We start from the raw sequence: 23,661 nt of genomic DNA, 5'->3' as shown, positions 1-23,661 counted from the left end.
CAACAACAACAATAAAATAATAATAATTTTTTGTAAATTATGAATACTAAATTATATGATTAATTCGATAAAATTTAAACATTATTCTAAAGATATAATAAAGGAATAGGTTTTAAAACACATATTTAATCAAATAGCAATTCGAAAAGGGTTATAGATCGGTCAAAATTGGTTGTCAACAATTGTCCCTCTTTGCTCAATAATGAAGGATGAATTGGCGGGCAAAAACGTTGAATAAGTAGCCGATTTTGTCCAACTAATGGAAAGAAGTTAGAGGGATCAAATGAAACGATAAGCAATTGTGAAAAAAAAGGTGTGGCTGAGATTTTGTCCTTAAGTCGCCTATATATCTCTGCCAAGGGTGGAGCTATGACTTGGCGAGGGAGGTCAGATGAACAACCTTCATCAGAAAATTTTTGCGAGTATATATACTAAATATTGATATTTCTAGATATATACTAATTGTTGAACACCCTTGAAACAATAAAGGTAGACAGCCCTGCGGTTAAGGCTGTGCAAAGCCGCCTCACTATTCCGGGTTCGAGCCCGAGTTTAGGCATTTTGTTTAATTTTTTTTGTTATTCCATTTTTTCTCTTAATAAGGCAAAGATCTGGCTTTTGTGGCCTGGGTTCGAGCCCAGGCTTGAGAGTTTTGTTTATTTTATTTTTGTTTTATTTTTCTCTTAAAAAAGAGTACAAAAGTGACATTTTTTAAGTTAAGAAAAACAAAATGTCTTCTTTTGACTTTTCTTAATTTTAAAAAAGAATAGATTTATATAAGTTTGTATTTTCCTTTTAGTTTTTTGTCTTCTCCTTCTCCCAAAAACCCTTTATAACTTTACTCTTTACGTTTCTCTCTTCTCAATTTTCATACATATTTGCAAGTTTTAAGAAATTGGAAGCTTTAATCATTGTATATTTCTTCCTCAACCGCCATTGAAGTGTGAAAAGGTATTTCTTAATGTTTTTTTCCTTTAGTTTAATTTTTTCTAATCATGTGTTGAAAGACTTGTATATCTTAATTTTTATGTTGAAAACTATTTTATTTATTCGAGTATCGATCAAGTATTTGGTGTACTATGGATTGAGTTTTAATAAGTTGGTACACTTGACTGCTATTTCAGTTTGGTGTTCAATGAGCTTGGAAAAATATTTTTTTAGAGTATCCAAAACAATTTTGGCGCCTCAAAATCAAAATCAACTACGCCGAGATAAAAATGTCGACCAAATAGAAATACCATCTCACTCTTCCCAAAGACAAGAATTTGATGTAAATGATTTAAAGGTTGATCCTGCTGAAATAAATCCAATTTTGAATTATCATCCAAACCTTCGAGATGAGATAAGGAGGGCATACATCATTAAAAGTCCTTTTCAACCTCGAACTCATCAGTTTACTCAAATTGATTTTCTTGAAACACCACGTCGTTTTGTTTATACGTGGTTTGATGAATATTGTGATTAATTGGAATACACTATTTTGCAGATGCTGCTTATTGTTTACCTTGTTATTTATTTCAAGTAGAAAACATTAATCAAGGTGGTGGTAATGTATTTTCAACTAAGGGATTTACAAATTGGCATAGAAAGGATAGCTTTGCTACACATATTGGTCCACTAAATAGCGTTCATAATCAATCCAAAAGAAAATATGAAGATCTCATGCGAGAACAACATTCCATTCAAGCCGCATTTTACACGTTGAATGATAAAAGTAAGCATGAATATCGGGTTCGCTTAAACGCTTCAATCGATGTGGTAAGACTTCTCTTGAATCAAGGTTTTGCATTTTGTGGTCATGACGAGAGTGAATCGTCATTGAAAAAGTGTAATTTTCTTGAAGTTCTTTCTTGGTTTGTTGCTCGATGTGATGCAATTAAACCTTTTGTGTTAGAAAAAGCTCCAAAAATAATAAAATGACTTCTCACGACATCCAAAAAGATATTGTGACTATGTGTAAGATTGAAACAGTTAAGGCTATAATAGAGGATATAAATAATGACTACTTTGCTTTATTGGTTGATAAATCTAGAGACGTGTCACGCAAAGAGCAAATGTCTATTTGTCTAAGATATGTTGACAAAAGGGGGTTCGTGATGGAGGCATTTATTGGACTTGTTCATATTAAAGATACTAGTGCTTTATCTCTAAAGGAAGCAATTGTAAATGTACTTGCTCACCATTCTTTGGCTTTACTAATGTATGTGGGAAATGTTATGATGGGGCAAGCAATATGCAAGGTGAGCTAGGTGGTCTTAAAACATTGATTAGACAATAAAGTAGATTGGCTCATTCTGTTCATTGTTTTGCTCATCAACTTCGATTGACTCTTGTTGTAGTTTCTAAAAAGTGTGTTCAAGTTGGTGAACTTGTATTATTAATTTCAAATATTCTGAATGTGTTGGGAGTTTCTTTTAAACTTATGGATAATTTTTGAGAATCTCAAAAAAAAATTCTCTAAATGGCGTTGGATATGGGTGAACTAGAAACGGATAGAGGATTGAATCAAGAACTTGGTCTTGTTAAAGCCGGTGATACTCGTTGGGTATCTCACTGCAAGTCATTTGAAGATTTTATTTGTAGCTTTGACTTATTATTGATGTACTTGATACTCTTGTTGTAAATGCAAGTACTTTGGAAAAAAGAGCAAGCACATTAGGATTTCTCAGAAGTTGTCAAACGTTTGAGACTATTTTCGTGTTGCATTTGATAACTAGTGTTTTAGGAATCACAAATGATCTTAATGTTTTAGTATAGAAAAAGGAGCAAGATATTGCAAATGATTCTTGTAAAGGTAACAAAGAGAAAGTTGCAAGCTTTTAGAGATAATGAATGGGATCCAATCTCAAAAAAATATTGGATGGGATTCACTTAAAAAAAGGTAGAAGCATTTTGTATCAAACATGGGATTTCATTACCCAATTCTAATGATCCATATGCTAATTCTGGGAGATAATGACATAAAGTAGTTATTTGTACAACTTTGCACCATTATCATGTGGATGTGTTTTATAAAATTATTGATTGGCGGCTACAAGAACTTAATGATTGTTTCAATGAGGTGACAAGTGATTTGCTTAATGGAGTATCTTGCTTGAATTCAATTGTTCATTTTCTAGTTTTGACATAAAAAAGATAATGAGAATGGATGAATTATATCCTGATGACTTTGATGGGTCCAACATGAGAGCTCTTGAGAATCAACTTGTTAATTACATTATTGATGTTCGTGATATTGATGAAAGGTTCTCCAATTTGAGTGGACCTGGGGAACTTTCAAGAAAGTTGGTTGAAACAAATAAGCATTTAAACTATTGTCTCATATTTCTTTTAGTGAAGTTTGTTTTGCTTCTACCCATTGCCACTGCTACCGTTGAAAGAGTTTTTTCGGCAATAAAGATTATCAAGAATGACTTGCGGAATCGAATGGATGATGAATTCTTAAATGGTTGCATAGTGCCTTATGTAGAGAAAAAAGTATTTAAAGATGTTTCTAACGAGTGTATTATGAAAACATTTCAAGAGATAAAGTGTCGTCGAGTGCAATTGTAGTTTCACTTTACATATTTTGGTGTGTATGAAACTATTTGTCAATATATTTGTCCCACTTCATCTTCGTTAGTTTATCCATTGATATTTTGTAAGTTTCCGTTTTAAGAACTTTCATTAAGGAAAGTTGGTTAATTTGATATTGTACAGGTAAAGAGTATGAACAACTTGGAGCACTATGTAGAAATCAATAATTGACGTATGACTATTTTGTAGCCAATCTTAATAATTTGACCAACAAGGTTTATTTTTTTACTTATCCTAAAGTATGAACAACCTTGACGAAAATCCTGGCTCCGCCACTGATTTAAAGACATAAATCTATATGCTTCACTATTTTAAGCCTAACCAATAAAGACAGTATCATAGTCTTAGAACCAACATTTACTCGTTTAAAATCAGGTAGACCAACCTTATCTAAACGCCCCCATACTTTCATATATTTCAAGTTCAAAGCAAACCCTTTGCAAAACTCATATGAGATCTTGTCTAACTTCTTATAAGGGACTCTATTAAGAATATAGCATGCAGACAACACTACTTCTCTCCACATATTGTTAGATAGATCAGAGCTTAAAAACATAGAATTCATCATTTCTTTAAGGGTTCTATTTTTCTATTCAGCTGCACCATATTATTGGGGAATATAGGGAGCACTAACCTCATGAATAATACATTTTTTCTCACAAAAATAATCTAGAGTTTTAGTACTATATTAACCGCTCCTATCAAATTTACATCTCTTAATTTTCCTATCTAGTTGATTTTCCATTTCTTCTTTGAATTTCAAAAACATGCTTTCAGACTGATCTTTAGACTTAAGAAGATATACCTTAGTGTATCTACAAAATTCATCAACAAAAGTAATGTAATACTTTTTCCACCTTTGTTAACAGTGTTGTTGAAATCTGCAAAATCTGAATGTATTAGTTCAAGTAATTTGGTCTTTCTACTAATAACATATTTGAAAGGTTTGGCATGCTTTTCTTCTACTCACACTGCACATTTAGAAAAAGCATAAATTTTTATCATAGGAAGTAATTTCATTTTTCTAAGTCTTTTAATAGAAGCAATAATAACATGACCTAGTCTACCATGCCACAAAATAATAGATTCAACAATATAAGCAGAATTTGAAATACCTACATTATTGATAATCTCTTGAACAATGTTTAATGCAAATAAACCCCCACTAAGATATCCCTTTCCAACAATGTCTCCTTCATGAGAAATAATTATTTTATCAGCTTCAAAAACACGTGTAAGGCCTACTTTGTTGAGAAGTACTCCGAAGACAAAGTTTCTACGGAGGGAAGGAACGTACAAAACATTGTTCAAGGATAAAGTTTTTCTAGAAGTTAATTTAAGTAAAACTTCTCATATACCCATAACTCTGGCAGTAGTGGAGTTACCCATGTAAAAACACTCTCAATCTGTGAACTCTTCAAAGTCATGTAATAAATCTTTATTGGCACAAAAATGCCTTGAAGCATCTATGTCTAGCACCTAATCAGTTTTGTTAGCCACCAGGTTTGCCTTAACAATGACATCAACAATCACTTCTTTACCCTCAGCAAGATGAGCTTATACATTTCTTTGTCCTTCCTACTTTAAGTAGTGCCTTTTATTTCATAGCATTTGGCAGTCTTGTGACCAAGTTTTTCACAAACAAAACAAGGAACCGTAGAATTTTGAATTTGGCTCTTCGATTTGTTATATTGATTTTTTTACATGTTTTTTTTTTCAAGACTTTCTTTTGTTTGTCTTTGAACCTGTCTTTCACAACACTACCAAAAAATTCAACAAGATTAGCTCTAGAAGAATTAAGATAAAGTGCTTCCATCTTATCTTTGAGACTGTTCGCCTCTTCAGTCCTCATATGACTAATAAGTTCTTGGAGAGTTAAATTATTTTTCTTATGTTTTAATTGATTTCTATAATAACTCCAATATGATGGGAATTTTTCAAGAAAAACATTAGCCTAAAAAATCTCACAAATCTGCATGTCCTTGTTGAGAACATCTACAGTCAGGTTCTCATATTCGTGAACTTATTTCATTATTAGCTTATTGTCAACCATCTGGAATTTAATCCACTGATCGAAAACATATTTTTTTCTTTCGTACATCATCAGCACCATATTTCTTTTTCAAACTATCTCATATTTCTTTAGCAGATTTATGGGTAACAAATAAATCAAATAAAGGATTAGTCATATGATTTAGCAAATATCCTCTTACTATTCTATTATCCTTTTCAAACTTCCTTTTAGAAATATCATCAACAACCATAACATTACTAGAATCACTAGCAGTGTTAGAACCATTCATAGAAGGTTCGTTAAATAAAACATAATCAACTTCTAATTTTTCAAAAAAAATTAAAAGTTATATGAAAACAAACCTAAGTATAGAACATGTCTCGCTATGCAATATCCTAGTATTCTGGATGCCTTATTTGGAGAATATATCCACAACTATAATAGCTTTTCTATGGCCTGTTATTTCCATTTATCCTCCTAGAATGCAACTCGCTTCTTCTTTCGTTTATAAGCAACTTCCAAGATCATAATTTTGATGATCTGCATTTCCTTAGGGAAAAGATAGTCTATATACTCCTTCTATGCTGCTAGACAATCCACCATGTCTATTTTCATATTTAGCCATTGATACACTCAAATTACACCTCCTGACAGAAGTATAAGCGATCGTTATCAAGTAAAGAACCCAACTTGTAGGTTGGGATCGATCCCACGAGGAAAATGGTTTAGACTTTACTTTAACCAACAATTATATTCAATTAGTCAAATTATTTCCAGAAACAGATAATTAAAGGGGGGGTTGTGGTTGTGTGAAACAAATAGTAAGAACTTAATAAGGAATCAGTAATCAAACTCAACTTTGGTTGTTATCAAGATAAGAGAAATAACTAGGGTATACGTGTTCCCCACAATCTCATAACGCAGTAATCCTAGTAACATCAATCCTTTTCCAGTGTATTACATGCAAAGTGATAAGTTAGGTATCTCTAAATCCTTGATCCGGCATCTAGAGAATTTCACCCCGCACCTTGGTCCGCTACGTGTGTATAATTTACTAACCCTTACTTTTACCTCAGATTAGACATCATAATCGATGTTTGGCTTAGTTATTACTTTGCACCAATCGACACTAGCCTATTAGATAGTATCACACTAAATCTATGTTGATAATTCTTTTCTTGTTGATTACCTCCTTGGTCCGGCAAGTAGCAACAAGGTGAGTTCTAACGTTGGCCACCGTTAAAAAGACTTCTAAACGAAAGAATTATCAATACATGCAACACACGATTCAAAAATTGCTTATTTACTATTCATACTTTGTTAATCACTCATGGTTCCCACAACCCTAGTTGTGGATTTAGTTACTCATATTGGCAAGAACACAATTCATAATTATAGATGAAGAAATCATGAACTTACGTAAAGAGAATAATAAACCCAGAAATTTAACTTGAATTGCAAAGCCAAAATCTTCAAAACGAACTTGGGAAATCAATAATTGCTAGAGTTGCAAATTAATCTCCAAAGTTACAAAGTAAAACTAGAATAATAGTGTCTAACCCCCAAAAACGAGGTTTACATGTCCTATTTATAGAAAACAATTCCTAAATTAAAAGGGAAACAAATTAAGGAAAGTTTGTTCAGGTACGCGTCTTCAATCCACGAGACTAACTTACGGACCGTCGATGGATCTATGGTCCGTAAGTCCCTTCCGTTAGCCAGGACTTGGAAAATATTTCCACCTCAAAAAAATCAGCTTCTCTGAAGCAAACGACACACTAGCAGTACGGACCGTAGATCGATCTACCGTCCGTCAATCCTCTCCGTAGCTCCATACTTAGAATCTTCAAAAATCAGGTACTGGAACCCTCGCAATATCACTCTACGGATCAACAGTACGGTCCGTAGATCAATCTACGAACCGTCAGTGGGCACCGTGCTTCCACACTTGGTCAGATTTCCCTGATTTATCCTCAATACCATGTCTGCTGATCTATGGTCATAACCTACAGACCATGAATGGACCTACGGTCCGTAGATCACCTCCGTGAATGCCCTGTTTCTGCATTTCTTTCAGCTCTCTCTATACTTCCGCGCCTGAACACCTTTCCTGCAAAACATGATAAAAACACATAAAAACCAATATAAAAAGGCCCTAGACACACACAACTTGTAAGTGAAATTTATTAGAAATACCGTAAACTCACGGTATATCAGCCATTCTTCCAAAATTATTTTTTTCTTATTTCATTTCAAAATCCAAATATCTCAAGTAAGAAATGTCCATCTCGAAAATATCTCTAGCTAAGATCCCAGTTTTTATAAGTACTTGCACTAGCAACTTATTGTTGAACAAATACAGACAAGAAGCAACAGAAACGCAACAAACCGAGCTAAGTTGAAGATGTTTCATCATATTGGTAGCAAGCCTATTAGAGATATTATCTATCAAAAGGAAATATCATAAAATTATTTTTCTAAATAGACTATTTATGAGGTGTGTGTTATTTGACATGTTTGACTTTGATGTAAAGGGAAGGAAATGGCAATCCACCAGATTTGGCGACTATTTTCTTTAAGACTCGTAAGAAAGATAACAAGCTTGTTGAACCTGAAGCAATTGAAAAAAACGTGTGTTTGCTAAATTGAATATATTAATTACTTGAAATTGATGTGTTATGGTAGAAAATGTTCTTTGATATATTTTGTTGGCTCAACTCGAAAAAATGGTTCAAGCTGATCTATCCCTACCTACTACAGAGATTGTTGAAAAATGTTGTGGACCTCAAAGTCGAACCATGTATTTGGATTTGGGAGTGGATTAAAGGTAAAAAACTTGAAAGGTGGAACTTCTTCAAAGGCTGAATTGTTGTCTGTGCTACGTTCAACTCGAGAGGATATCAAATCCTTGAATGAAGAAAATAAATCCCTGAACAAGGAAAACAAATCTTTGAATGATCGCTTGTCTGCCATATAAGATGAGATGAAAGAAATAATGAAAATGAAAGAATTCTTCACTGCTCAACAATCACATGTCCCACCTATAACATCATCTGTTTCAACTTAATGACCACTTCCTTTTCAGATGACCATGTCAGTATATTATACCTAACTTTTTAATTAAATTTGTTAAGATGTCGCATCATAATGAATGACCACTGCATGAGGTGTAGTCTATAGTTCAATCGTTTTAGCAATATGTGCCTTCTTTAGACTCATGAAATTTGTATTTTTCTATCTTACTTTATGCTGGGATCTGTTTTTATTTTCTGCATAGCTGCATAACGACACAAACTTTTTAAAAAAAAATTCTACATTGCTGCAACATTTCTTGATAGAGATAGCTTGAGATGTAGTCTATAGTTCAATCGTTTTAGCGATATGTGTTGTCTTTAGATTCATTAAATTTGTATTTTTCTATCTTACTTTATGTCGGGATCTATTTTTTATTTTCTGCATAGCTGCATAACGACACAAACTTTTTTTAAACATTCTGCACTGCTGCAACATTGCTGTCAGCTTCTCTATTTTATTGATGTTGCACTGCTACAACATTTCTTGATAGAGATAGCGTGAGGTGTAGTCTATAGTTCAATCGTTTTAGCGATATGTGACTTCTTTTGACTCATGAAATTTGTATTTTTTTTATCTTACTTATGTCGGGATCTATTTTATATTTTCTGCACAGCTATATAACGGCACAAACTTTTTTTAAAAAAATTTACACTGCTGCAACATTGTTGCTTGCTTCTCTGTTTTATTGTTTTCTGCACTGCTGCAACAATTCTTGATAGAGAATGCTTCCCCAACATGTATTGACAAGAGCCTAGTTAATAGATGTTTAGAGCTCTTGGTGTAATGATAGTGTCAAGATCTCTTGTCTTTATATAGTATCTGTGAATCCATTGTATCCACAAACAAATTTTTTTCCTGGATAAATCCCATAGGTACTTTAAAATAGTTGCCTTGTCCAGATATCCAAGTGGAACATATTTAATCCTCTTGCATCCTTTGGTTTGCACACCTTTTCCCATGAGACCAATGCCTTCTTTGAGACACACATATTCTTTTCTTTTGTGTCTGCTCGCAACGAAATTGGCTGGCAGCTAGCATCCTCACAACTCTTGTGGTAGAGCATCTTCTATACATAGTACATCAGATAACATTGTGAGACCTTACCAACTTCTTTATCGACTTCAGTTATACATGCATCGTATTTGTACCATTGGTTTCTCAAACGCAAATAAGTCACACAGTAAAGAGGTCCAAGCAACCTACAAGAGATTCTCCTCTACCAAAATCCTTTCGGCTGGAGTTGCATGCACTCAAGTCGAGAGAAATGGCTACCTTTTTCTTCATGTTTCTCCTCTTCCTTTTCTGAGGTTGTTTGAACCCCTTTTCTACACAATCTTACTGCTTCTTTGTGTCGTTTTTATACCAGCACTCAAGGCTAGTAGACTGTAACACCCGAAAACTAGTAGACTAAACTAGAGGGTTCTAGAGCTTGATGTGGGGTTTAGACTCGTAGATATGACCTCCCATAGTTAGAATGAAGGGTTTAGGTATTAAACGTCAAGGTATGACTCCCCAAGGACCCATCAAGGGTCGTTAAAGAGGACCCTAGCAAACCACCCCAAATTTGCCAAAAGAATATTGCACCCACGATTGGGGACCCTCACCCCGTAAGGTGACTCACACCCCCGTGGGTGAGGGGTCATGGGTTAGGGTCCCAAAACAGGCTGCAGACTACCACCCACAGAGGACCAGCATGCCTCGTGGGTCCACCCACGGCCCGTGGGTGTGGTCTCGTGGGTGAGGCAGTGTGGTCCTTTAAGTTGGTCTAAGTGATGGCTTAGAGAACTTTCTAGAATTAATTAGGGGTTAAGTGGTGTCATTTTATTAGTGATTATACCACCTATCTAAAGCTAATAGACCCCTAAATACATTTATCCTAGTCATTATTTCAATTCACCAAAGAGACCCAATTCCCTCCAAGAAATTCTCTTTCTAGGAAGCAAAGAAGAAGAAGAAGAGAAGCAAGTTAGGGAAAATTCCTCCATTGTTGCAAGCATTGTGAGGGATTTATAATCAAGGTATGATAGCTTATTCATCCATGTATTCTTCCATCCATGGATCCCCCCTAGATTACCCCCAATTGTGAAGATGAATCCCCAATTCAAGTTAGGGCTCCTTCCAATATTGTGGGTTAAGTTGAGTATGAATCCAATTGAGTGGATATTACTTGTTTATGATTGATTTAGTAGTGAACCATGTTATTATGATGATATTATGTGCTTTACATGGCTAACCCTAGTTTAATTGATGATATTATAGTAATGTGGGTTTATGCCTTGTGAAGGGAAATTGAGGATTTATAGATGATCTTCTGGAATTGATGTTATGAGTAGTAAATGTTCAAGAATAGAAGCATATAGACATAAATTGAATTATATTATAGTATATCTGATGGATCATGACTATTAAAGCTTGAAGTTGAACCTTTATGATGATTTATGACTAGAATCACTTAATAATGAGGAATGTGATTAGAATGCCTTGAAAGCTAGGTATGTATGATGATTGTAAGAAGTAAAGCTTTGAGAGTAAGGATTGTAGTCATGAATGTTGATCACTAGGGTTTTGAGAGTAAAGCCAATATGATAAATTATGTATGTTAAGGCTCCAAGAGTGAATCTTGTAGGATAATGGTAGACTTTAGATAGAATTGTTGTGGAAGGACTTTACCCACCTAATCTACCTCATGAATGTTTGAATGTATGAAGTGATAGAATCACTTGAGTTATGATGATAATCATGTCTAATGTAAAATTCTAGGTATGCTGATTAAAAGAAAGTTTAGAAACCTCAAGGAGGTAAAGTATGAGATTCATACATGTTTTATGAAATCTTTATATATGCTTAGGAATACATTGAGAGTAAATTGTCTATGATTATGATATGTTGTTGTTTTGTGAAAGGCTATTCTCACACACACATTTATGCATGAATATGATATGATATGAAAGGTTCTCTCACATAGAATGATTCTAGGTTGAAAGGCTTGCTCACCTAAAATGAATCTAAGTCCAAGGACTATGAAATGTGATGAGACTTGTGGTGATTCCCCCAAAGACTTTTGTATGAGAAAGGTGTGAGGTGACTTCCCTTATCCCTAAATAGGTATTCATGAGGAGATTACTCATGACATGATATGAGAAGTGTGCGGTGACTACCCTTAAAATAGAACTCTATAGTAATGCAATAGGTGATTACCTATTAGCCTTTATGTTGATCATGGAGGCGAATACCTATGATCCTCATGAAATGATGTGGAGGCGAATACCTATATCATATAATGGTGGGGCATGGAGGTGAATACCCATGTTTCCCTAAAATAGTTATGGAGGCGAATACCTATGACTGTACATGTAAAGTATGAGGTGTATACCCATTTGGCCTATATGATAGACATAGAGAGGTGAATACCCATTGGCCCTTAGGATAGACATAGAGAGGTGAGTTCCCATGTCCTAAGAATAAGTAAAGAGTAATATGAGCATGACTAGTTGGATTGTAGTTTGAAAGGCCCCTCCAATACATGCATGACTAAGAGGTGATTCCCCTTGTCTATGAGAAATAAGTTAACTATGAGAATAAGAGATGATAAACATGAATGAAGAACCTAAAGTGTCTAGCTTAGCATGGGTAGGATTATGGGGTCTTGTTCATGCATGGCACAAGCTTGCCTTGAGGTGACTCATGAAGTGTTTCTCTTATATGTTGTATGTTTAGATAGGATTATGCTATAGTTGCCTTCCTTGTTATGATTGACTAAAGGTAAGAGATTCCCTTGTCTATGAGAAGTAAGCTAAGGATGAGATCCAAAGATTGTAAGTATGAGTATGATGACCAAAAAATGGTACTTAGTGTGGATGGGATTATGGGATCTTATCCATGCATTGCACAAGTATACTTGGAGGTTCCTTATGAAATGGTTCTCTTATAATATGAAAGTCTAAGTATTAACTATGTATGTGGACTATATTTTATGATGACTAATGCTTACATTATGTCTATGTTGGAGATTATGCTTATGACTATGTTTATTGTCTCTTATGCTTATAGTTTATATTTCATGAAGTATCTCTTATGATCATGGAATATGGCTTATGTTGACTAACCTTTATGTTATGCTCTTATGATGTTATACTAGCTATCATATTAGTACTTTTGTACTAACGCATACTTTTGCCTACATTCTCATCAAATGTAGGGTTCGGTGATCTTGATTTCCATCTTGAGGCTAGGTTCTTAGTAGGAGCAAGGAGTTGAAGATTGGTGAGTCCTCATAGCATCGAGGATAAAGCCACCATTTCCTTTATGTCTTTCTTTAATGTTTCAGACTATTGTATGTGTTGTGTCCCAAGAGTTGTTCAAGAATTATTTTAGATGGTTTGAGACAAAGTGTTAAAGACTTCCGCTTCATTTTATAAAGAATTTGATTGTATGGGAAAATGTTTTAAAATTCCACACTTTTCTATTATCTTATGTCATGATATGCTAAGGGCTTGTATGAGACCCCTTCTGGGTCAAGTACGGTATGCTGCATCTAGGGTGTACCCTTGGGTTGTGACATAGACCAACTAAGCTAGCAACCTTACTAAGTGCTTCAGCAGACCAATATTCAGCTGGGAGTTCAGGAAACTTAACCCATAGAGGAATGATACTCAACACATCCTGGTTGAAAAAAAAATTCACCTCCCACAACTTGAGCACCATAAGTTTGTTCTTGAATGTCTAAGCCCCGACTTGTAGGATCTGATCCCTATCCTTTGTGGATTGGAATTTGAATATGAAATATCTTTGTGGGTATAACATTAAGAACATAACTGTGGAACTTTCTTAATTATGTTAGGCTTTGTTTTTTATTTTCTGTACAGCTGCATAACGACACAAACTTTGTTTTAAAATTTTCTGCATATATTGCTTTCAACTTCTTTGTTTTACCATTTTCTGCCCAGTTGTTGTTCATCCAGAATGGGCCCATTTTCTGTTTTACCATTGCTGTAGAGTTATTTTACTCAATGTTATATAGTTATTGTTCTTCAAAATAAATGTTGGATTCTTGATTTATGTATCTGGAACTTTTTCTAATAGTTTTATCATATTTCTTGCAAGTTTTGTAGATGTTTCTGGATATCACTTGACAAAGACTTAAAATTAAGTTTCCTGCCCAACTTTTGTTCATTTTTCAGTGGAGATACAAGTTTAGAAGATGCACTAACTCATTAATATTAGTTTGTTATGAATGTTATGCAAAACCTTGAATGTTATCTGTGTTATATATTTTGTTAATTAAGCAAATATTGAAACTAACACCATGGGATTTTAACAAATTTATTGTAATTAATTGCACTCTGTATTTCTATCGTCCTACCCCCTCTCTATATATCATCTTTTTTTTGTATCCATATTTTAAGTAGTAATTAATTTGATATTTGTTGATGAGTATAGATTCTTATGATATCAATGGTTGTATGATCAGTGGTGGTTAATTAGAGACCAAAATTATTGATTGTCTATAAAGGTCAATCTAGGACCAAAATTGTTGCTCGTCTCCAATGAATAATCTAGGACTAGAAATGATGTTCGTCTGTAAAGCTATTTTAGGACCAGGTTGTTGTTCGTCTTTAAAATTTCTCTAGGACCAGTTTTTTATGGTCGCTAGAGCTATTCTAGGAGCAGATTGTTAATGGTCTCTAACGGTATTCGAGGACTAGGTCACACTCGTCTCTAATGATTTATTAGGACCAGGTTACGGAAGGTCGCAAAAGAGGTTTAACGACCTGGATACCAAGATATCAATGGCCTATTTGAGACTAGATATGTAGTCTCTAAAAGGATTTCACGACCAGAAATTTTTCTCGTCTCAAAAACCATTCAGGAACTAGTTTTTTGAACTCGTCCTTATTGACCAATGGCGACGACAATTTCTAGGACGAGTGATGACCAGATTTTTCTGGTCTCAATTGCGCATTTGGGACAAGATTTGCACTTTCAGAGACTAGATTTTCATTCCTTAGAGTCTGTTTTTCTTATAGTGAATAGCTCCTGACTCTTGATTCAAATTTTAGTTGAGAAAACCTTTCAACCCTATGATTCTTCATATGAGAATAACATTTCACAATAACAACATCGATGGTTTACAATCAAATAGTCTAGAAATCATGGATCTTGCATGGGCTCATGTGAATTTAACTTAAAAACATGTAATTACTTCAATTCATGCATAAAAAGATAGAAAATAATCAATTGGATCATAATTGAAAAGAACCTGTGAAGATTGAATCAAACACTAACTTTAATTGGAGAATCTAACTTGTAAAATTTGAGAATTTAGAAACCCTACGGAGGAAAGGACTCCATAGGTGAATAATATCATACCTTGAAGTTAAAAACCCACAAGGATAGAAGGAATGGAGGCTTGTAGTTGAACCCTAGATCCTATTCTTCTTCCTTAGTCTTGGGAGAATTTGGGAGGAAAACTTGGTTAGTTTTAGGGAATTTTTGGAGAATGAGTTGAAAGTGGTTAATTTAGGGCTTAAAAACGTTATATAGGTCTTAGGGGAGAAGACAAATTGGCATAGTTTAGGCATTAAATGTTTAAGGAAAAGACTAAAAAGCCCTTAAAAATAACTGCTGACTCAATTCTACAGGTTGGACCTACGGTCTGTAGGTACTTCTATGGACCTACAGACCGTACTGGTCACCCATAGAAAGCCTACTGAGACCTTGAAATATACCCCTCTTTGATGGATCCCATATACATTTCATAGATCTTCCTACGGTCTGTACAAGCCATCCGTAGGAACCAACTTTGACCCTTAAAATTTCATTAACTCTGGACTCAGCTACGAGACCTATCTACAACTCGTACATAAAATGATAGACTGTCTTGTTGAACCGGGTACTGGACTTGATTTCAACAATTTATTTTCCCCTATTCCTACGACTGACATCTACTACCCGTAGGAACTTCAATGGTACATAGATGGAACCCGTAGATAGAGACAACAGCCCAAAAACTACATTTTCCTTCCTTTCCAAATCTGAGGTGTTACATCTCTCTTTGCCGATTTTGTCACGACTCGAGAGCACACCCTAGTCGTAACACGTCGTACTCGACCCCGAAAGGGTCTTATACAAGCATCATAGCTCATTCATTGCATAAGATACTTGAAAATAGAGAATAATTAAAAACTTTCCTTTAAAATCAAAGACATTTTATTAACAAGCAAGACAAAGACTTTCTAGACTTTGTACACTATGTCTCAAACCATCTAATACTTTGAATACAACATTGGGACTTAGCCCATACAAAGCTTTAATATAAACTAAAGACATAAAAGGAACATGCTGGGTTTTGTCCTCGAAACTATGAGGACTCACCAAGTCTTCATCCTCAAGCACCTTAGAAACCTATCCTTAAAGCATAGAACACCAACATCTCCAAAGCCTACACTTTGATAAAAAGGGAAAAGAATGGGGTTAGCACATTAGATGTACTAAGAATGCTTAAAAAGGGACATTTGATTGAAAGTCATGCTTTTATGCCATTTTTGTAGAACTTCATGAACATTGATACAAGAGGCATAATATAAGTCACAACCAACATACAAAGTCACATAATTCACATTTAGTCAAAATCACCTATATAACCCTTTACCTTCCCCTTGAGCTTTCACCTCAAGTAACCCTCAAGTTATACCTTGTGCAATGTTGGATAGCGTCCCGTACCACCACGCACACTAAGGTACCACCTTAAGGTCACCAAAAGTGAACTTACCATTCATCATTTCCACCTTTACACAATAAAGCATTTAAGGGATATAAACAATACATGAGTCACATCATCACATTAAAACAAACATCTAAGACAACTATACGTCATACTTGTGCAATGTGCAAGTAGCATCCCATATTACTACTCACACTAAGTACTCTTTTGAAGTCACCCTAGACATGGCACATTCATATACAATAAGTCATAACAAGGAAGTAATTCATAATACAACCCAAGTATAGCATGTATTTTTACATTCAAACATATAAAAGTCAACATTACTCAATAANTCTAAGACAACTATACGTCATACTTGTGCAATGTGCAAGTAGCATCCCATATTACTACTCACACTAAGTACTCCTTTGAAGTCACCCTAGACATGGCACATTCATATACAATAAGTCATAACAAGGAAGTAACTCATAATACAACCCAAGTATAGCATGCATTTTTACATTCAAACATATAATAGTCAACATTACTCAATAACATCATTTAGAGGACTTTCAAACAATAGTCATAAAGACTTAGAGAACTCACTATGACCCTCTCAAAGCCTACTCGTGCAATGCATGGATGGCATCCCATACTACCACCCACACTTTGTAGAACCTCTCAAGAAACCATAATGCACATCTCATATGATGGGAATAAGCGTTTAACTGACATAGACCATGAGAGCTAGATCATGGAATCCGATGTACTATCCCATATCGTAAGGTTAGTCTACTTGCCTAAGGTAAACCGGTATATATAGCTTAAGTAGATCCACTAGCTAGACCTATATGGACAAATAGTCAAGGGACAAGGAGATTGCTACTAGATACCCCGCCTCAACTCACATGAGGGCATCTATCTCAAGAGATTGCTACTAGAAACCCCGCCTCAACTCATGTGAGGGCTTCCATCTCATTCAATATCCTATCGGTGCTTAGCCTATATTCCCATAGAGTATTTTAACATTCATTACATTAAGGGATAAGAGATTGTTACTAGACACCCCGCCTCAACTCACATGAGGACATCCATCTCAAGCCAACATTCATTCATTGGATAGCTCATAGATTCAAAGATGAGAATACCCTTTCATTTAAGAACCCCATTATCATTCATTAGTGCAAGATCGAGAATATCCTTTCAATCAACACATCATTAGCATTCAATAGAGTACAATTGAGAATAGCCTTTTAATAGACTCATCATTCATTAACATTATCATTAAACTCATTCATTCATGAAAAGGCTACCAACATTAGATCTACCAATTCAAAAGATTAAGACATTAAGTCAAGATAAACTCATCATATAAGAAAAGGATGCCTAAGCTTATCAATTCAAAAGATCTCACTCAACATTACCTTATAGAACCCTTCACATTCCATCATCAACATTCATGAGAGTTAATGGGGAGATAACATTCAATCCTAACACAATTAGCTTCTAGACAATATCATAATTCATTCATTGAGATCACACACATGTTTCACATCACATTCATATATACAACATCATGATAATACTTCAATTCCTCACACTGTGCCTTCAAGGCCATGATCACAATGTACATAGTAAGTAAACACCTCCACCTTTCAAGTGGATCAACAATTCAAGACAATTCTAGTTTAACATGAAATTAGGTCAAACTTGCCTTTTCAAGGCAATGATCACAATTCCTCAATTCATCAACAATTCACCATAATTAGACATAGATGATGATACAATTCAATAATTTAAGTCAATCTAAGCATAAATCCACTATCATTCATTCATAATCATCAAACCCACTTTATAAGGTGAAATTTAGGAATCGAAAGAAATCATGGGTTCATAGAGTAAAATCATCTTAAATCATCAATTAAAAATCAACATAATGATAATTTATCATTTGAAAACGTTTGATGCAAGAACCCATGAGATTGAGTGAAATCTAGGTTTTTTTGAGAAACTTGAAGACTTTGAAAACTTCTTCGAAATTGACTATAGGGTGAAAGCTAACCCTAGATAAAGGATCACCATACCTTATACTTGAAGAATCCAACCCTAGCTTGATCTTGACCTTGATCTCCAATGGATTTTCTAGAGAGAACTTTTTAGGAGGGAAGGGTTTTGATTTGAGAGGTGAAATCTAAATAAGGGTTTCAATGTTTTAATACTCTTAAAATATGCTAATACACCTAAAATAACCGTCCATTCACTTTGAAAGACTTGTGGTGAATTTACCAATTCACCCCTCACTTGGCCGTGTCACTTGACAGCAAGCAGGTGCCACTCATGAACCCCTATCCACGTACCATGGATGGGTCCACGGGACGTACTGTCCTACTGTGGTTTGGTTCAGAGACACACCATAAGGGGGCCTGACCTACGGAGCAAGACCACGAGCCGTAGATTAATCTACTGGTCGTGGATTGCTTCCGTGGTTCACAATATTTTGGTAGCTTGGTGGTTTCATTGGGGTCTTGGGGTTTAGACTTAGGGTCCTCCTCAAGGACCCTTAGGGTGGTCCTTGGGGAGTCGTACCTTGACATCTAACCCCTAAACACCTCAACCATGGCTCGGGACAACATCAAAACACCTTCAAAACTCAAGACAAATACAAACGCACACACGTTAGGCTCTAGTTTCACTAGTTCGTTTTTAGGGTCGTTACATTATCCCCACTTAGGAACATTCGTCCTCGAATGACACTTTAAACACATTAAGGAGTAACGACTTAAGACTAGAAGCCCATAATCATGCATGCAACATCAATATAAATGCATACAACTAGGAGGAAACATCAACTCCACATCAAAAAGCTCAATGCAACCAAGAAGGTANAAACATATTAAGGAGTAACGACTCAAGACTAGAAGCCCATAATCATGCATGCAACATCAATATAAATGCATACAACTAGGAGGAAACATCAACTCCACATCAAAAAGCTCAATGCAACCAAGAAGGTAGGAACTACATCCACAAATTCATTATGCATCAAAACTTTAACATTCTTCATTTTATTGGAGGAACTTCCTTCTCCAAATCACATCATGCTCATCACAACATCACAACATCATTAAGCACATTAAGCAATTACTCTCAAAAGTACAATATACAACTCTTTCAAGAACACCTTTAAGCAACTCTTCAATAAAGCACATTTATGCAATTTTTCTCATAAAAGCACATTATGCAACTTCTTCATAGAAACACATTTAGGCATGTTCAACATTTAACCTCATGAAGCATATTGACAACTCAAACTAAATGCATATCAACATGAGGAACAATAAATCATGAAAACTCATTTTCTAAACTAAACAAGAATTAAACTAGAACATGCATAACATAAGGAGAACAAGGAAACTCAATACCACACATGACTCCAAAAACATGAAACAAGCCAAAAAGGAACTCTTTGTCTTAGGCTTGAATAGACAGTACATAAAGAAAGAGGCAAGGATATCGGAACTCTCAACAACCTTACTACTCAACATACTATCCCCCACTTAGAAGTAAACCCAACTAAGGCCAACATGAACATTCCCCAAAGTAACCTCAATCAAGACACTCACATCTTACAAGAAACCATCAACATACCAGAGCTTTTGAACTAGGAAGGTCCTCATTAAGCAACTCTTGCCCACCACAACCTTACCAATACCACTCAAGGCCTCATATGAGTCTACCATACCGAGTCTAAACTCCTAAACTCACTACACCTCTTAAGGTGAGAACATCAATCAAGGCTAACTCATGAACATCAAGGACACTCAAAGACCTTACCATCTAGGCACATTATCCCTCCCTTAGGAGGAAGCCTAGACAAACTCTTTTAAACTTCACTTCTTCCAATTCTAAGGTTGGAGCAAAACATCACTAAACCTTCATACTCATCACACCTAGGCATTTCTAAAACACCACATTTCATCAACTCTTTCAACATACCTCAAAACTCATCATAACCTTCTACCAACAACACACATAGCCATAAAGCAACCTATTCACACTAAAGTCAATATCACAATATATCATCTCAATCTATCCAGTCACATATCCATAGTTGGCATCACAACTAACCTTTACTCCCTCACACCTTCTAACATACTCATTTCAAGGGGGGTCACACTTTAAGGACCATCACATAAGGAATAAGGGAAAGACATTATAGAGTTAAACTCTATGGGACGACTTGAAAAATGAAGAAGTGAAACTTTCTTAACACCCAATAGCCTCATATTCATAATGTGGCGCGCTTCACATTATGAACAAGACTCTACAAGATGTGGTTTGAGACATCCTAAGACCATTCCAAAATCTTGTGCTCTAATACCATGTTTGTCACGACCCGAGAGTACCCCCTAGTTGTAACACGGCGTACTCGACCCTGAAGGGGTCTTATACAAGCCTCATAGCTCATTCATTGCATAAGATACTTGAAAATAAAGAAGAATTAAAAACTTTCCTTTACAATCAAAGACATTTTATTAAAAAGCAAGTGGAAGACTTTCTAGACTTTGTACAATATGTCTCAAACCATCTACTACTTTGAATACAACATGGGACTTAGCCCATACAAAGCTTTAACATAAACTAAAGACACAAAAGGAACATGATGGGTTTTGTCCTCAAAACTATGAGGACTCACCAAGTCTTCATCTTCAAGCACCTTAGAAACCTATCCTTCAAGCATAGAACACCAACATCTCCAAAGCCTACACTTTGGTAAAAAGGGAAAAGTATGGGGTTAGCACATTAGATGTACTAAGAATGCTTAAAACGGGACATTTGATTGAAAGCCATGCTTTTATGCCATTTTTGTAGAACTTCATGAACACTGATACAAGAGGCATAATATAAGTCACAACCAACATACAAAGTCACATAATTCACATTTGGTCAAAATCACCTATATAACCCTTTACTTTCACCTTGAGCCTTCACCTCAAGTAACTCTCAAGTTATATCTAGTGCAATGTATGGATAGCGTCCCATACCAGCACCCACACTAAGGTACCACCTTAAGGTCACCAAAAGTGAACTTACCATTCATCATTTCCACCTTTACACAATAAAGCATTTAAGGGATATAAACAATACATGAGTCACATCGTCACATTAAAACAAACATCTAAGACAACTATATGTCATACTTGTGCAATGTGCAAGTAGCATCCCATATTACTACTCACACTAAGTACTCTTTTGAAGTCACCCTAGACATGGCACATTCATATACAATAAGTCATAACAAGGAAGTAACTCATAATACAACCCAAGTATAGCATGTATTTTTACATTCAAACATATAAAAGTCAACATTACTCAATAACATCATTTAGAGGACTTTCAAACAATAGTCATTAAGACTTAGAGAACTCACTATGACCCTCTCAAAGCCTACTCGTGCAATGCATGGATGGCATCCCATACTACCACCCACACTTTGTAGAACCTCTCAAGAAACCATAATGCACATCTCATATGATGGGAATAAGCATTTAACCGACATAGACCATGAGAGTTAGATCATGGAATCTGATGTACTATCCCATATCGTAAGGGTTGGTCTACTTGCCTAAGGTAAACCGGTATATAGCTTAAGTAGATCCACTAGCTAGACCTATGTGGGCACATAGTTAAGGGACAAGGAGATTGCTACTGGATACCCCGCCTCAACTCATGTGAGGGCATCTATTTCAAAAGATTGCTACTAGAAACCCCGCCTCAACTCATGTGAGGGCTTCCATCTCATTCAATATCCTCTCGGTGCTTAGCCTATATTCCCATAGAGTATTTTAACATTCATTACATTAAGGGATAAGAGATTGTTACTAGACACCCTGCCTCAACTCACGTGAGGGCATCCATCTCAACCCAACATTCATTCATTGGATAACTCATAGATTCAAAGATGAGAATAGCCTTTCATCTAAGAACCCCATTATCGTTCATTAGTGCAAGATCGAGAATATCCTTTCAATCAACACGTCATTAGCATTCAATAGAGTACAATTGAGAATAGTCTTTCAAGTGGACCAACAATTCAAGACAATTCTACATTAACATGAAATTAGGTCAAACTTACCTTTTCAAGGCTATGATCACAATTCCTCAATTCATCAACAATTCACCATAATTAGACATAGATGATGATACAATTCAATAATTTAAGTCAATCTAAGCATAAATCCACTATCATTCATTCATAATCATCAAACCCACTTTATAAGGTGAAATTTAGGAATATAGAGAAATCATGAGTTCATAGAGTAAAATCATATTAAATCATCAATTAAACATCAACATAATCATAATTTATCATTTGAAAACGTTTGATGCAAGAACCCATGAGATTGAGTGAAATCTAGGTTTTTTTGAGAAACTTAAAGACTTTGAAAACTTCTTTGAAATTGACTCTAGGGTGAAAGATAACCGTAGATAAAGGATTACCATACCTTATACTTGAAGAATCCCACGAAATTGAAGAAGAAACGCCTTGAAATCCCCAACCCTAGCTTGATCTTGACCTTGATCTCCAATGGAGTTTCTAGAGAGAAATTTTTAGGAGGGAAGGGTTTTGATTTGAAAGGTGAAATCTAAATGAGGGTATCAATGATTTAATACTCTTAAAATATGTTAATACACCTAGAATAACCCTCCATGCACTTTAAAAGACTTAGGTTGAATTTACCAATTCACCCCTCACTTGGCCATGTCACTTGACAACAAGCAGGTGCCACTCACGAACCCCCATCCACGGGACGTACTATCCAACCGTGGTTTGGTTTAGAGACACACCAAGAGGGGGCCTGACCTACAGAGTAAGACCACAAGCCGTAGACCAATCTATTGGTCGTGGATTGCTTCCGTGGTTCACAATATTTTGGTAGCTTAGTGGTTTCCTTGGGGTCTTGGGGTTTAGACTTGGATCCTCCTCAAGGACCCTTAGGGTGGTACTTGGAGAGTCGTACCGTGACATGTAACCCCTAAACACCTCAACCATGGCTCGGGACAACATCAAAACACCTTCAAAACTCAAGACAAACACAGCACACACACGTTAGGCTCTAGTTTCACTAGTTCGTTTTTAGGGTCATTACAGATTGTAGGTGCCTTCTCGGCAAACTAGGTGATCCTCCAAGAGCAGAACAAACTAGCTGGTGTTTTAGCTTCTAGCGCCATAACTACTGTTTTTGTGGATAATACTACTGCTAAGCTGTTTTAAGAATCTACACCATCC

At 35.5% G+C, this 23,661-nt stretch overlaps 1 protein-coding gene across 1 annotated transcript in view; it reads right to left on the bottom strand.

Annotated features, from left to right (window-relative positions):
- Positions 1 to 23,661, bottom strand: part of LOC125857448 (uncharacterized) — a 622,948-nt gene that overhangs the window by 211,672 nt on the left and 387,615 nt on the right. The gene's annotated exons all lie outside the window — the stretch shown is intronic.

This window comes from Solanum stenotomum, chromosome 3 (assembly GCF_019186545.1).
Source record: "Solanum stenotomum isolate F172 chromosome 3, ASM1918654v1, whole genome shotgun sequence".
Lineage (NCBI taxonomy): Eukaryota > Viridiplantae > Streptophyta > Magnoliopsida > Solanales > Solanaceae > Solanum > Solanum stenotomum.
The sequence above is the reverse complement of the archived record's forward strand: the minus strand, read 5'-3'. Positions and strand labels throughout refer to the sequence as shown.